The 12,418-nt window shown below is 41.0% G+C and overlaps 1 protein-coding gene across 10 annotated transcripts in view; it reads left to right on the forward strand.

Moving 5' to 3' along the window:
- Positions 1-12,418, forward strand: part of RHBDD1 (rhomboid domain containing 1) — a 114,247-nt gene that overhangs the window by 2,387 nt on the left and 99,442 nt on the right. For 4 of the 10 annotated variants that reach the window (XM_049711912.1, XM_049711917.1, XM_033426411.2 and 1 more), the window contains exon 2: positions 2,194-2,280. The exons of 4 other annotated variants lie outside the window; for them this stretch is intronic. The gene's annotated coding sequence lies outside the window, so the exon portion shown is untranslated. Of the gene's footprint in view, positions 1-2,193; positions 2,281-4,576; positions 4,674-12,418 lie in introns of all 10 variants that reach the window. 2 more of the 10 variants (XM_049711914.1, XM_049711913.1) reach the window with 1 other exon arrangement.

Below are 12,418 nucleotides of genomic sequence, written 5' to 3' on the forward strand. Positions count from 1 at the left end.
ATAAAATGAAATCAAGTGGAAAGCATGTCTGTTAACGCCGAGAGGCTCAGTAACTGGTGCATGTTGGACAGGGGAGAAAAGGTAGTTATTACCTGAAACCTAGCTTGATCTCATTCATTTCCTCGTAATATTTTTATAAATGAGGTAATTTTATTAATTACTTGATTGCGCTGCTTTTCTTTTTAAGCAAAATGCTGAAGAGCTTTCACAGTATTGTGAATGAGAGAAAGCAAACACTTTGGAGAAAGTTAAAACTCTAAACCTGGTAGAAAGGCACCATTTTCAGTTCTGTCAGCATAACAGAGCAACTTTCATAAATTGTTTTGAGTGTTTACTGGAAGGTCAAGGTCAGCGGGTGATTACTGTTTAAGTATCTACAGTTAGTTAATGGGGACAGTCAGCCACAGAAGGGGGCACTTTGTTACAGGAGATGAGACTTCACTGAAGACATGCACCAAAGAATAAGAAAATGCTATTATAGCTCTGAAATCATTATTTTTCAATATGGATGCTTAATGATTGGAAAGTAAAGAGTTTTATGTTCCATTTTAAAAAATGATCAAAAAATCTCATATTTCTGTATATAGTGCATATGAATATGTGAGCATGGAAACGACTTGAAAGGTGTCATACTAGGTCATAATTTCGTTTACTTGGCAATGTATTATAATATGGAGGTAGGGACAAATAATCTATACATTTAAGTAAAATTAGGTAAATGCATGTGTATGTAAAAATTCTTTTTAAAAACCATTACAAAGATAGAAATGCCTTAGAAAGATAGATGGCCTTTTATGCTGTAGCTCTAGTCATCTAAGCAGGGGGCCTCAGATTTTTTAGCAGGGGACCCTCTTTAGCAGCATCTTACCTGTAAAGCTCAGGAACTGAGAGGTTTTAAGAGAAGAGGGGTTGAAGGGCATAGGACCTGCCTGCTGGGAGCCTCCTGCAGTGACACTTCAAGGAGTCCGTGTGACAGGGTGTGAAACCATCTGTGGGGTAGAAATCCTCAGGAGATGAGCTGTACCTAAAAAGTCAGGTGTTGAGAATTCCTGAGTGGGATCCACAAACTTGTTCTGAAGACAACTCCCAGGGTTATCAGCAATGTCAGACATATGTATAGTTTCTCATGTAGAGAAGTGAGATCATTTAAAAAAAAAAATCCAGCCTTCAATCCGACCCATATTATATAAAAATAGGGAGGAATCTATGCACATTTTTTGAGAAATCATCTAAGTTTTTGCGGTACGTGGGCCTCTCACTGTTGTGGCCTCTCCCGTTGTGGAGCACGGGCTCTAGGCCCGCAGGCTCAGCGGCCATGGCTCACAGGCCCAGCCGCTCCACGGCATGTGGGATCTTCCCGACCCGGGGCACGAACCCGTGTCCCCTGCACTGGTAGGCGGATTCTCAACCGCTGCACTACCAGGGAAGCCCAGTTTTGTTTGTTTTTAAATCCCTCTAAGCTGTGACAGCTGTTACCACGGTTAAAACTTTAATATTTTAACTGGCTGTTGTTTAGCATTACAAATGACTCAAGGAAAAAGAAACAAGGAGTCAGTGGAAATATATTACTTGTGTTTACTGTCCTTTAGTATTTTGTTGTATGAAAGCAGCTGGTTTGCATTTATATGGTAAAGGGTTTTTCTTAAAGAGTTAATTTTTAGTTAATAGTGAGCTTTCATAAGAAAAACAATTTCAAATGCTAAGTATTTGCTAGATTGTTTTTAATAGCGATAGTAGTAATATCACATTGTCCTTTTTCACACATTGAGGAGGGTTTCCTGGTGACAGCTGGAGCATGGGGGAGGGGGAGTCACTTTCAATCAACCAGCTGCTCTCTGCAACATCATGATGGTGATATTTCAAAGCCCGTGGATAATTCTGGCTGCATTCAGAAGAGATAATGTATCAAATTTCTGGGAAGCAATAGATAGTGTGCAAGAGCCCTTTGGGATCTAGCTGGTAGCCAACTAAAAGTGCGTACATTCAGGTTTGCATGTTGGTATTATTTACCATCTCGTTTCTTGGACATTGTTACATGAGCATCATAATTATAAAGCAATAAAGTCTAGTTCCATGGGGGCAAAAGGCTCATTAGTTTATGGAGAGGAAGGGAGAATGGAAAACAAACTTGGGGGATGTGCTGTGTGCTTTTACATAATATGCTGTTTCATTTCTTCTTCCTGATGACTCCAGGAAGTAAGTGGAGTTTTCATCATCCATGGATAAGGAAACCGAAGCTCAGCAGGACTGATTATGTGATTTGCCCAAGGCCACGTGCTAGTAAGTGATGGCATCCAGACTTGACGCCATATCTAGCTTCAGATCCAGGAATGTTGTCATTACACCAACAGCTGTTTCTCCACAGTGTTCACTTGCTTATGCATTTTTAATCCAAAGTCACAATATCAGGATAGTATGAATGAAATTTAGATACATATTACAATGACTTCAGTTTTATATAAATAATATATAAGGGTGTGTGCGTGTTGGCAGCCACTTCTAATTTTGGAATTTTTTCCCTTGAAAGTCCCTTGAGCAACACTGTTAAAGAAATTTTGCTGTGTTTTTTATATTACAGATACCAGAAATTTTCAAGGATGTGTATTTTAATGAGTCAGTTGTGATGCTGAGCTTGAACAGATGTAGGAATAAATATTGTGTGTGCTGCCCATGTAGTAGAAGTTCCTTCACATGGAAGTATTCAGGGCTTCCTCTTTCTCTTTCCAAGGAATGTGAATTTTGTATTAATAAGGGACCTTTTTGCTTTCTAGATGTTCAGCCTGTGGCAGACCTTTGAGATGCTGTTTGTATACCCTCCATGTTTGGGTTCTCCTGTTAGCTAGAGTGTTGTATGTACTCTGAAAAATGAGAGTTGATGATGCTTGAAATAAACTAGGATCTGCTGCCAGCCCTTGGCAAATTCCCTAGTATCTGTGTAGGGTTATTTGACTACAAACAACAGAAATTAAGTTAACTAAGTTATCCAGATAACTTATTCAAGAACAAGAGGTTTATTGGAAGTATATGGATGAGCTCAGAAAATCTACAGAAAAACCAAACCACAGGACTGCAGCCAGATGAGCTCTTGAGGCTTGGGTAGACTTTGATAGATCTGGAAAATTCTTTAAGTTAATGTTCTGAGTATCAGATCCAGAATTTGTTGGTCTTAGTGTCTCTGCAAAAGTGTTAGATTCCAGGAAGAGAGTTATTCTTCCATTCTTGGTCACTGTTACCCTTGAATCAGTGTAGGAAAGGCATCCTGGATTTCTGGTCCCCCCCCCCCAGGACCACATCCAATGGGGGTGAGAGGCGTCTCTTACCTGTTACTGAAAGAATGAGGTGTTAATGCCGGGCAGAGAAAAAGAAAGGAAACAAAGCCCAAGCCGTCCCCACCACCTGGTAATTAGTGGACGTCCTGTGTGCTTGTGGAACGTGCACAGCTCTGTCGCCTGGCATGCTTCTCCCCTCTTGGCCAGTTCTTGTGTTGGGAGGATTTCAGTTACGTAAATAGTTCACTAACATTTCTTACATGAGTTAGTTTAAATGGGGTTATGGCTATCACTTTTTCATTGACTTCAGGTAGACAAACAAAGAAATCTGGTGTGGAGCGAACCTCAGAATAGAATTACTTAAATCTTCTTGAAGGGAGTGATGGTGGGATGCTGGCATTGCTGCTCCCTGTACGTCTCCTGGTTTAAGGACCTACGTCTGCAGGGCTGTCAGTTGGAGAACTTTAATGAGCCCTCGTTAAACTAAAACTTGTAGCCCATGAGAGAGGGAACCAGCTTATGATTGATATTGGAAATCATAAGCGGTGATGGATCAGAATTGGAGTTGGCACTAATTCACCTCACTGTGGAGCAAAAGTCAAGATTATATACAAAATCCAGTATTCCATTTTTCACGTATAAAGATAATCTAATCATTTCTGTTAAGACTATAACCCTTTAAAAAGGAGGGAAAAATAAAAAATTTTGCCATCTGACATATAGAGTTTTTTTTAGTCCTAAAATGGAGGCTCATTAAATTCTCAAATGTAATGGTAATTTAAAGATAATGTTGACAAAAACTCTGATTTGAGATTTTATTACAAAATTTATCTTAGTTAAAAAAAATCGTTTCTATTTTCATGTGCCTTCCACACACCCCATCATACTGTTTTTTTAAAATGTATGTGTAATTGAATCACATGATGCAGTTTAAAAATGTAGGATCATAGCCCAGAAAAATGCTAATTGGTTACTAAGTTATAAAGACACTTTAAAGCTATTTAAAATTTTTAATCTTAAGCCTTATTTTATGTGTTGATATGCATTAAAAACAGTATCATTTCCCAATTTATGATTTTATATATATAATCTCATTTAATCCTCACAACACCGAATATGGCTGCATTATCTCCTTGTACAGGTGAGGAACCAGTAGTTAAATAACTTTCCTAAGGTCACATGGCTGGCGTATTGTGGAGCTCTTACCAAAGTCCATGACCTTAATTACTGACCTCTACTGCAAACGTTAATATTGCTAGCCCTGTGTATCATTTTGACAAAAAGCACTGTGATGTTTCTTTTTCCAGAATCTGTCTGTTTACCCCAAGTTCCCTGACAACTTCTTTATGTTTGGAAACTGTTCAGATGTGTTGTGTTATCCATCATCTTGTGCTTCTGTTTGCTGTGAGTATGGCAATAGCTCCTATATTGCACAGTGTGCCCTGTGAAGCCTTTTGTCATTTATGCCTTAAAGCAGTCTGACAGCTTCTCATGTTGAATTCAGCCAGGTTGCTTTTCATTTAACAAAGCTAAGTGTTGCTTTCTAGGTGAAAAATAATTAAATGCTTTTAAAGATGTATTTGATTAACAGGAGGCTGATCTGTGTAAATTAATTACAACTGTAATGATGTCATAGCCTTGTCTTTTGTTATTAACCAGGTAATTGACCAGAAGTTTGGAAGCTTATTGTAACTGACAGCGGTTTGACCTTGTATGCTGTCTAGAAGTGAAACATGCACAATGCATGTAAATGCAGTTGGTTTTTTGAGCTTCATGTGTTGTCAGAGCATCTGATCTTGGGTTCTTACTTCACTCTTCCCTTACTTCTCTGCTGAAATTGTTACACTCGAACTGAATATTGTACTGATATCTCTTACTAAAAGCATCTGACCAAACACAAATGTTGTCTGTGTCCTTGAATAACTATAATCAGACACGAAACCTTGGCACATTTAGGACATAAAGTCAAGTAAACAAATGCCAAAATTAAATGAACCTTGGTTTTAAATTCCATGTGAAGGAAGGTAAAACAACTTTTGGGAGAGAAGACATAAAGGGAAAAATAGTGGGCATATTTGCTAGGTTGAAGGAGAATTTTTCCCTTTTATTCTAATTTACCTAAGAAAGTTCAGAGAATGTGGTGTTTAAATATTTGAGTGATGAGAGCCTCTAACTTGGGTGATTTTGGTTAAAGAATGGGATGGTAGGAATAAAGCACAAAGTGGATGTGGGATAACAATGGCTAATGAGCAGCAGTCCCTGGGTGCAGGCTGTCCTCCCTCCCACATGCTTTAGACTAGAGGAAGAGTCAGGTCTGCCAGAAGGGACATAGGCATTCCTAAAACCACCATACTATGCGAAATCACGCAATAAAAACCATAGAGCTATGGTGCAAAGGGTGTTAGGAGCAAAACACTCAAAAAGGTTGTCAATGGCACATTACAAAAGAAAAGATAGAAACCTAATAAAATGGCAGCACGGTTTTACACCTGTTAAATGATTAAGAAACGCAGAAGTACATAGAAAGATGGCACTCTACCTTCAAAAAGTCCTGACCTTTGCTTTCAGAAGCGATTGTCAGAAGGATTGCAGCTTGTGAATTATTGTCAAGTGGTGGAAGAAGGGTTATCCGGATTGGATGTCAAGTCATAATTGCAGATGTGGATGGGTGGAACTCATAAAATACTCAGCAAACTGAGGTAGCTTACTTCAGCCGGGTGCAGTTTCCTGCCTTCACCTGGGGCTTGTGCTGATGAAATTGTGCACAATCAGATGCAAAATTTGCATCGTGCTCCAATTGTTCCTTGATATATATTGATTGCATTTGAACAAATTTGCTTGTTTCAAAACAAGCACTATAGCAGAACTGATCGGCCTAATGAACTTAAACTTCCCTAAGCATATTTCACATATTTCCTGTCTCTGTGCTAGCAGCACATGCATGCTATTTCCTCTCTTTAAAATACGTTTCCTCCTTTTAATTACTTTCTTTCAAAGTCTGGTGCAGGTGAGGAAGCTTCTCTGAGGTATTCTCTGAATTGAATTAACTTAACCTTTTTTATATTGGCACATATTTGTACATTATTTGCCCATTTCCAGGTAGTGTAGGTTCTAGAAATGACTTAAGACAGAAGTTAGTAGTAAAGGGGGAAAAATTAGCAACCAAATGGCTGAGTAGCTCTCAACAGAAGAAAGCATGCGTGTTTATTAGGTGAAATTAAGTTTTTCTAGCGCTGATGGGATTTTGCACAAGGAACAGTAAAGTCGGAACAGTGTTTTACAGCAATGTGAAAATGATTACTCTGTGGCTGTCCCTTGGGTGAGTGAGACCTATGTCAAGGCCTAATATGAAGGTGCATTTCTGCAAAAGTCATTCTTCAAAGGCAAAGTGACGTAGTCTGACCATGCAACATTTGGAGATTTGGCAAAACACAGGGCTAAAAGTTGGGAAAGTGTTCCTTTATACCCGTAATTCTTAAAAGGTAGAAAAGATGTTTTTGCCTCTCTGTGGCTTCCTTCTCAGATTAAACCTTACTTTGCAGGATAGGGCCTGGGGGTGAAAGCATGCCAAGCAGGGAACACTTCACATCCCCCCGCCACATCCCTTTCTTTCCAGAGTTCTTGCCAGGCAGATGCCTGGTCCTGGGGGGAAAAAGTCAGAGAAGGCACAGGGGCTTCTGTTCCTCAGCTTCTCTATTTGTATAGAGTATATCCCCAGATGAGAAAAGTGACGTTTGGATTATTGTTACTTTTTTCGTTTTTAATTTGATTTTAAAAACAGATTTTTGTTGTTGTTTTTAAAGCTATGACCATGATAACAGTTACCAAAAGAAGCTGGGTATTTGAACATTGCTTTGTACTACTCTCTTAAATATAGATCTACAAGTTAAGTTGTATCAAGAAACAATTACATTTGGTAGAGTAAAAGTTTTATGTTCTGAGATTTTCTACATTTGAAATATTTCAAAATGCATATACATTTTGGTGTGTTTAATGGAAGTCACCAACTGCACTTTCTTAGGAAAGACAATTCTTTATGCTCAAATAATGTCTTTCCTAATTCTTCTGGTGGTTGAAGTGTCATATCTCTTATTAAAAGACCATAGGAGTGACTTCGTGTTTCACCTCTGACATGTAAAGAGCTTGGAGGTCATCACCCCTGTCCTCACAACAAGAAAAACCCTGAACAGACTGAAAATCAGTGACTTTTCTTAGATCCATCAGAGAATTGAGGTCACAGGGCAAACTATCACGCCCAAATCTGGAGATACAAGCTCATTTTGAGAATCACAGCCCAAGATCGTGCACACAGTGGCAGTGCCCAGTGATGAGTAACTCAAAGAGATGGTTAGAACTTGGGCTTATATAGCATCTTAACAAAAGAACAATACTTTTTTTTTTTTTGGGCTGTGTTGGGTCTTCATTGCTGCATGCAGGCTTTCTCTAGTTGTGGTGAGCGGGGGCTGCTCTTCATTGCAGTGCGCAGGCTTCTCATTGCGGTGGCTTCTCGTTTCGGAGCACAGGCTCTAGGCGCACAGGCTTCAGCATTTGTGGCACACAGGCTCAGTAGTTGTGGCTTGTGGGCTCTAGAGCACGTGCTCTAGAGCGCAGACTCAGTAGTTGTGGTGCATGGGCTTAGCTGCTCCACGGCATGTGGGCTATTCCTGGACCAGGGCTCGAGCCCGTGTCCCCTGCATTGGCAGGCAGATTCTTAACCACTGCACCACCAGGGAAGCCCGAACAATACATTTTTAGAGAAGTGACAAGGCAAAGGAAAAGGACTTTGAGTTTCTAGGGCAGCAAATGGTAGGAAGGCAAATAGGTGGGGGAACTAATGGAAGATTAGGGCTAGTTAGTAAAGTTTGTTGTGTAGATTTTTTTGGAGCCAGTTGTAAGGTTGTCTCTGGTGATTAACTTTTGTCATACCTGGTGGGGGGGGGGACACCTTCACAAATTCATGTCCTGCTTTTAAGCAGATGGGGGGAAGCAGAGAGCTTTAGTTGTATCTGCTTTTTCTTAATTGCATTCAGCTCAAGATAATCCTTATGCCAAGTGGCATATTTGGTGTTGCACATTCTGCTGCCCTACAATCAGCTTAGCTGGAACTGAACCACTGATGGCAGTAACTCGTTGGAACACTTTAACAGTAGCTTTGACAAACTGCTGGAGTATGAGTGTAGGCTGTCTTGAGAGTTGAAAACTCGCAGCTTTTCTGCAGACAGACCTGACTCACAACTTCATTTTAAGAACAAGGACTCTGGAGCCAGATTATCTTGGTTAAAATCCCCACTCATCTGTAAAATGAGGAAATAATACCTGCCTCATAGAGTTCAGAGGGTTGAATGGGATATGCCAGATGACAAAACTAAAACGATTTAGTAATGAGTTTGATATCATTTATTCAAAGGAAAGCAGTCCATAGATTGGGGGAGTAGAGCGCCTCACAAACAGTGGAGCATTCTTCCCAGGGGATTTTGGGCCAGAGTGAGTTTTAAAGAATGTTAGAAAAGTCAACGAAAAAAACAGGATGTGGTTGGCTAGGGGGTGGGGGGGTTTCCTTTTGAGGCCAGCAGGGCCTCCTTTCCAGGGTAAGCTGACCTGGAGGATGGTGATTGGCATTAGGTTTCCTGCACAGTGAGGCAGTTCCCATAAAGGCAGGCTGACTTAAGGTTAGACTTGTGACATGGGCTGGACCACTGGGACGGCCTTCATTTTGTGGGTCCCAATATATGAATTAACTTTGTCAGGTAATGGCACACGTGTAAAGTTTGAGAACAGTACTATCAAAGATGAATTAGTACTATATAAGTGTGTAACTTTAGCCAATGATTTGACTTTTTTATTTCACCAGTATTGAGGAAAACTTGAAATCAGTAGCAAATGGGTATTTCTGTTTCATTAAAACAATAGCTGAGATTTAATATGTTTACTGTTTGCTTGGCATTATTCTAAGCACTTGGTGTTTTCTGTTTGTTTGTTTGTTTTAAATTTATTTATTTATTTTTTGGCTGTGTTGGGTCTTTGTTGCTGTGTGTGGGCTTCCTCTAGTTGCAGCGAGTAGGGGCTACTCTTTGTTGTGGTGCACGGACTTCTCATTGCCGTGGCTTCTCTTGTTGCGGAGCACGGGCTCTAGGCACGCGGGCTTCAGTAGCTGTGGCTCGCAGGCTCTAGAGCACAGGCTCAGTAGTTGTGGCGCACAGGCCTAGTTGCTCCACGGCATGTGGGATCTTCCCGGACCAGGGCTCGAACCCGTGTCCCCTACATTGGCAGGTTGATTCCTAACCACTGCGCCACTAGGGAAGCCGTTCACTTGGTGTTTTCAGTCATTTAATCCTTACAAGAATTCTAGGATCAGATTTAACTATTATTACTATTCCATTTTCATAGCAGGAAACTGAGGCTTAGGTTAAGTGACTTGCACAAGTTAACACAGCTCTTAATGCTAAAGCCAGTCATTGGGACCAGTTTAGACTCCAGAGTATGTGCTCTCAAACCCCAAGGTACCCGGGAAACACAGTTTGGTAGAGATGATAAAAGGCCTCTGGTGACAGCCTGTTGGCACTGGTGGACAGTACATGTGGAAGGCATTGTGGAGGTCGGTGAGCAGTGACGTGGTCAGGGAGCCCGACATTAAGGATGCAAGTCTAGAGCTGGGCTTTGAAGGTTGGGGAGAAAGTAAATGGGTTGGGAGGACGAGGAGGGGATATGTCGCTGGCGGTGCTGTCAGGACCCTGCCCGCATCCTCACGCCCTTAGTGTGCCCTGGTGGACTCCCAGCCTCCAGCCCCTGCGGTTCTTCACCTGAGTGTTTTCTCTGACCCCCTGATGCCCACTTTTCCTGCTGTAGCAAGTCACAGGTGACAGGGAGTTAAGGCAGACCCCTAGCCCTTTGGCAGTTAATACTGAGGCATATCTAGTCTGGCTCCTAGAGTTCCCAGTGAGATTAAGCCTGTCCCCCATAGAGATGGCTCACTTGATAACGCATGCATCTTAGTGGCTCTCATTATTGCCCAAAGCAATACCTGACTTAAAATGTGTGGCTCTACCTTCTCTCTTTGGTAAGATCTTATTTTTCATAGAAGGAAGCCTTTCTACATGAAAAGTGTTGAAATCATCGCCCTTTTAATCACTTTTTTTCTCATGTTATTACTTAAAATAGTTCTAATTAAATTTTACACCATATAAGTAGAAGTTGAACTAAAAATGAAACATTGTTTTAGTCTTTTCTTAGTACTTAAAAAAATTCTCTTAAACTTGAGTTTACCCACCAAGAAGCAGTTATGTGAAAGAAAACTAGGTGATACCTTGTTTAAGGGTTTCTACTGAGTTAAAAAGGATTGGCTGTGAAGCAGAAGTTTGAACTATTTCCTGGTCTGCCTCTAGATCACAGCCTAGAATTTCAAAAGATTTTTATTTAACCCCTTATAGACAATCAAGGAATTTGTTATGTGCTGTGGAAGTGTGGACGTTTGCTTCTTGAGTGATGGACAGGCAGGGCCATGGAGGCCTCTCAAAGGTATAGATAGGGGCTTCCCTGGTGGCACAGTGGTTGAGAGACCGCCTGCCGATGCAGGGGACACGGGTTCGCGCCCCGGTCCGGGAAGATCCCGCATGCCGCGGAGCGGCTGAGCCCGTGGGCCATGGCCGCTGGGCCTGCGCGTCCAGAGCCTGTGCTCCGTGGCGGGAGAGGCCACAACAGTGAGAGGCCCACGTACCACAAAAAAAAAAAAAAAAATGGTATAGACAGTAGCAGCAAGGCTTGCATTTGTGAGAGGCAGAAGGCTGAAGGGCTTGCTAGAGAAGCAGCACCGTCTGGTGGGAAGAGCTGCATTTGAGTCCTGATAGTCCAGTTTAAGAGCATATTGTCACCTTGGGTTCTTTATATCAGAAAGAAATGGAATTTCTATCTGTCTTTGGCGGTTTCATGCCAAAATTGCTGAAAGGATTTCCATTAAATTGGGCACTTATGTTTGGAATGGTCAGGCTTAAAATAAAAGCTATGGGATGCATGTGAAATTCACTTTGGTGACCTCTGGTGGTGAGAGAGCCCCATGGGACTGCCCATCTGTGGAGATAGCCACACTTATTTAGCACCTTGGACAGAGAAATTTAACATCCCCAGAAAGTCTCAAGTCTTCACTGAGCTCCTTCTTACCTGGACAGTTCTACAGAGCAGGCTTCAGAGTGGCTAAAAGGACAGTAAAGTGATTTGTTTGGTAAGTGCTGGGTAGATCAGCTAGTAGGTGACATGGAACTAACTTTGTCTTCACCAGATTGTGAGAATTAAGTGAAATGAAGCAAGTATACTTAACTACTTTGTAAACTATAAATAATTGTATAAATATTAGTTATTATTGGGAAAGGTATATAAATATTACAAGACTAAAGTATAGGCTGAAATGCTTGAAGTTGATCAGATGATGACTTTATATCAGTTAATACCTATAAAGTCCTTATTATGTTTCAGGCATTTTTCTATGTGTTTTACATATACTAACTCATCAACAACTCTATGAGGCAGGTCTTAGTATTGTTAGTGTCTGTTTTATAAGTGGGGAAACTTAGGTAAGATTACATTGATTAAGAAATTGCCCAGGGTCATACAATTCCAAGCAGTTGAGCCAGGATTTGAACCCAAGCCATTAGGCTTCGAAGTCTGTTCTGTTAACTGTGATACTGTTCAGTCTTACAACGATGAAGTACAGAAGGCTGATCTAGGTAAGAAAGCACGGTGGATTGAGGGTGGGGATAACATGATGAGATTGGATTTTAAGCAAACCAAGTCAGGTGTTATATAAGTAAGATTGGGGGAAATGTGTCAGGTGATAAGGGTCTGACCTTTGGTTAGGTCTGTCACCACATAACATGTGACCTTATTGATGGCTGCTTACTTGTCTGGAACATTCTTTAACTTCTTAGGTTGTTTTGGTGGTCTTAAATCCTAACTCCCTAGAGGTCAGGTCTTTTGCCTTCCACGTGGATGGCATTGATACTTAAGACAAGCCTTGTAAAAGACAGTTGGACATTGTTCCACAAAGGTATGGGAAATTTTGTATTTGTTTTCATTTTGAGAGATGGTATATGAGGGGAAAAAGGGAAGGAGGAGCTCCTGTGTGTTAAAAGCTAGGTCTTGTGTGTTTAAGCTAGGTC

Source organism: Orcinus orca, chromosome 7 (genome assembly GCF_937001465.1).
Source record: "Orcinus orca chromosome 7, mOrcOrc1.1, whole genome shotgun sequence".
In the NCBI taxonomy this organism is placed as follows: Eukaryota; Metazoa; Chordata; class Mammalia; order Artiodactyla; family Delphinidae; genus Orcinus; species Orcinus orca.